The following is a 4,619-nucleotide window of genomic DNA, read 5'->3' on the forward strand; positions in this document are numbered from 1 at the left end:
AGATTTAATCCAGTCTATCTATCGAACAGGGAACTCGCCTATTGTGCATCAGGTTTGCATCTGCCCCATGTTTGGTTCATCTAATAAATTATTGTTATTATTATTTTTCTGTTAGCTGGTTAGTACACTCCACTGTCAGTTCACACTTCATAGTTAGCCACCTCCACTAGGGATCGATACCAAGACCTCAGTGTTGAAACGAGGTTTCTTTCACTCAGTCTACCACTTGAGCTATGGATCAGGGTCTCATCCAAGAAATTAATTTAGCATACCACATTGAAGATGAACCATGCCCCCAAAATCTCTCAAATTGGAAGATCTTAGCCACCCATTTCTTGTTGAATGTGGATTGAAGGTTACAATGTATTTGATTTAGTACACAACTGTCGCTCTCCCTTCAAAGTAAGAATCCCAAAAATCAGGCGCGGCCCATCCTACAATCATACGTGCCAATACGTGAATTTGGAGGTTTCTCGGTGGTTTTGCCTTAATGGTGTGGTCCACCTGATGACATTGTAGACCTGATTTTTATGACACCCATTATCATGGTGGGTCTTATTTAATGTACAAAAGCATTTGAATAGCTTTCAGACCGGATTGAATACATTTTCCTTGCAGTTGAATAAGTTTAAGCTAAACTTTTAGAGAGATTCACTGGATTCAATATTCCATAGAAAACAAAGTCAAGCATGAAAATAAATCACAAGAGTAGTTACAAAAACTAAATCTACTAATGTGGCCTACTTGGATCTTTGATGGCAATCAAATAGATGGGTGAGATGTTAACTAAACACTCCACAGTCCACAGCAAATGCAGTATGTTTGGCCCAAGGCACATAAACGCTGGAGCCCTCCTGATGAATGGCCAATATTTTGCAACATGCACTACATTGGCACGTGCAAACGCAAGCAAGGTTCTAGCCAAACTCGTGCGAAGACCCTTCACATCCCTCATGGTTGTTTTCATGACCAAGGAGCATCTCTGCAACATGGCTCATGGGGGGCCTGGCATCTCTTTCCTCCACCACACATTGCAAAGCCACTCTAACAAGAAGTTCCATCTTAACCAAATCATACCCACTATCAATCCTCGGGTCCATGATTTCTTCAATCCTACGTTGCTTGGAACTGGCCCTACCATTCATCACATCCCTCACCCATGGTACCAACCGTCCATCTCCTTCACCTCCCTCGTCCAGGACATGGAATCCAGTCGGCCTCCTTCCAGTCAACATCTCCAACACAACAATCCCGTAGCTGTGCACATCCACCTTAGACGTGATTGGAAGATTCAAGGTCCATTCAGGAGCCATGTAGCCTCTCGTTCCTCTGACCGTTGAGAAGCTCGATCTATCAAGCCCGCGTAGATCCAACAACATAGACAAGCCGAAATCAGCCACCTTTGGCATGTAGTCACTGTCTAATAGTATGTTCTGCGGTTTAATAACATAATGCAGAACCCACTCAAGGCACTCCTCATGCAGATAACCTAGGCCTTTCGCGGTCCCTATGGCGATCTCGAACCGCTTCTCCCAATCAAGAGAATTGGAGAAGAGATTGTCATCTAAGGATCCATGCTCTATGTATTCATACACCAAAAGCCTGTGTTTCCCTTCCGCGCAAAAACCCCACATCTGTATCAAGTTCATGTGATTGATCCGCCCAATAGTACTCACCTCAGCAAGAAATTCTGCGTCCCCTTGATTGATTCCTTCCAGCCGCTTGATGGCCACTACCCGTTGATCTGACAACACTCCTTTGTATACAACTCCCGCTCCTCCTCTTCCTATCTCTTCACTGAAATTCCCGGTGGCCTTCTTTAGTTCAGCATAACTGAGTTTCTTGAATCCAGTCGTGGCGACGAGGTACCCTTGTTCAATGGCATTTGAGTCATTGTTATTCATGAACATGAACCACCCTATGAGTATGCAGACTAGCTCGGCTCCACCGACTGCAGAGACAAACAACAAAAGGTATTTAATAAAGGCATTCTCTTGCTTTGTTTCGTATGCCCTGGGCAATTCGACATGGGCTTTCGGTGGACAGTTCAATTTGATTCCATCTGTGAAGTATTCTTTGGAGATGGTCCTGTTTTTCGGCACTTTGATGTACATGGTCCCTGAGAAAGACAACTCCTGGAAGCCATTGAGCAACAACGTCTTCGGGTAACACCGGCCTAGCCCGTCCATGTGGTACATGAAAGCTTTACAAGAACACAACTGCAAGCATAAGTACTTGCAAGCTTCCAGCGTTAATTTCTCAGTGCAGTTGATATCATAGCCATAGAAATCGACGTTAGGGACACTGATAAATGATGAAGCTTTAGCGTCGCAGGAGAGATCAAAGGTGGGCTCACAACCCTGCGACCAGTCAGCGGGGTCTTTCACCTTGAATCCAGGTGGACATGTGCATCTCCTTTCAGGTGTGTGGACACAGATCCCGTTAGGCCCGCATAGGCCATGGATGGTGCATGATCTTCTGATGGCTAGCCATGAAACTGCCCAACTCCCTTTCTTCTCATTTAAACTGTAGAGCCGAACATTCCCATCGAAATCCATGGTTAGCCTTCTTTTGGGACCCAACCCAAAATCCGAACTAATGAATTTCAAGTCATCAGAGGAATGGAATTGGCCGAGAGGATCGAAGATAGCAATTCTACTATTGTTGTAGGTCGTTCGTTGAACTTCCCAGCTAACGAGCCCAGGGTCCGGCCAATACACGCTTGATATACTCGGACCGTTGTATAGTAGGCGTAGAATGTTGTCATTATCGAAGTAGAGAGAGTAAAAACCAGAAGAGTAGTTAGTTTGGCTTCTAGACGAAATAAGCTTGGAGTTCTTGGTGAGTGGTTGTTGAGGAAGGAGAGTATCCGTCGGGAAATCAATGCTTTGCCAGAGCGTACTATTTTCTTCATAGTTTTGTAGGATGAGATTTCCTGTGTTCTCGAGGCGTAATTGCACCAAGGAAGTCGACGCAGTGTTTGTGGTCCAAATGGTTGACCGCCCGCCATCTGTTAAGATGAGATTTCCATCTCCCTGTAGAGAAAAAGCAGACCGTCTTCCATTAACCGGATGGTCACGATTAGCCATCCAAACGGGTGTGAAAATGGTTGATTGGTTGAACTATATTGCGAAGCAATAAGCGTTGTCACTGATCCTGTGGAATCCGGAAGAGAAGGTGCCATCTGGTGAAACAAGAACATTGTCGGGTCTCTCGACAGAGATCGATGATCCACGGCTCAAGCTTTGAATGGAGGAAGAGAGGGATGGAAGAGCGGCGTAGGTAAAGAAGAAGAAGATGTAGAAGCTTTGTAGGGGCTGTGGATGATGCATGGTCATACAAAAAAACATGTAGATTAAAAAATGTGTGGTAGATATTGCTATTGATCTATCGTGTAGTTGTTGAGATATATATATATATATATATATATATATATGTGTGTGTATATATATATATATATATATATATATATATATATACACAAACGCGGCTTGACTTTAACACGATGTTGCAGGATGGTGGGTAGGCCCGAAAGTAGGGTGGGTTGCGTCGGGTTGGTGCTCAAGTACCCAAGCCTAGAGGTGTACACAGGTCGAACCAAGTCGAGCTTGGCAGAGCACGACAGGGCTCGGCCATTGGTTGATCCCAGCTCAAACTCGTCCTTGGGCCTAACTGGCCTGTTCGGTTTGGTTAGGTCAGCAGCTCGGCCCAGTTTGAGCCGAGTTCAAGCCAAGATCGAGCCTCTATGGCATTTTCTAAAACACATGGAGTATGGCTTCAATTTCTCACAAAATGTAAAGTAGCAGCATAGGTTCACATGTATTTCATCAAACACTCAGCAGGTAACATAAAAATCAAAATACAAGAGTATTTGTTTTATATAAATACCTTCCTCGCCACCGGCCAATGCTTCATCGAGTCATTTCATCAAACATTTGCTAAGCAATAATAATATCAAAATAACCGAGTCATCGAACTGGTTCGATCCGAGTTTGATTTGAGTTGGGGTTCGATCTTAGTCGAGTTGAGCTCGGGCAAGCTCAAACTCAGCTTGAAATTTTTTTGAGCTCAAAAAATCAACTTAACTTGGCTCGAGCTCATTTTCAAACCAAGTCAAATCAAGCTTTTTCTAGTCAAGTGAGCTAATCGAGTTAACTCGGTTCATGTACAACTCTACCCAAGCTCAACCGAAGGTTCCTATAATTCAACCCTAACCCAACCCAAGGTGGGCTCAAAAATCATTGGATGAAGTTAATCCTTACCTTCCTTTTTGTTTTTTTTTTCATTATCGAGATACAAGGGAACCTATAAATAGGTGGAATGGAAAATAAATTCTATGACGGTTTCTTAGAAAGTATGTTTGAAAAAGAAGGAAAAGCTCAAGAAAATTAATAAAGAAAGAGAAAAAAAAAAAAAATTTGTTAAGGGTGTCAAGTTCCAAAGCAGGGTATTTTCATTCACGAATTTTTAAAAAAAGTTATTATAACGCTCACACAAGTATCGAGGGCATTTACGATACTACGACACTGTTATGGTCAAAATCTCACTAAAAAATCTTAAAATTTTGTATTGACTTTGTTAACTCTCTCTTTTTCTCTTTTTTTTTTTTACGGCAGATC

The 4,619-nt window shown here is 42.9% G+C and overlaps 1 pseudogene; it reads right to left on the reverse strand.

Moving 5' to 3' along the window:
• Window positions 1-610: 610 nt before the first annotated feature.
• LOC131230552 (putative receptor protein kinase ZmPK1) lies at window positions 611-3,332 on the reverse strand (annotated as a pseudogene).
• Window positions 3,333-4,619: the final 1,287 nt, after the last annotated feature.

The sequence above is a fragment of the Magnolia sinica genome, chromosome 17, assembly GCF_029962835.1.
Source record: "Magnolia sinica isolate HGM2019 chromosome 17, MsV1, whole genome shotgun sequence".
NCBI classification, from domain to species: Eukaryota; Viridiplantae; Streptophyta; class Magnoliopsida; order Magnoliales; family Magnoliaceae; genus Magnolia; species Magnolia sinica.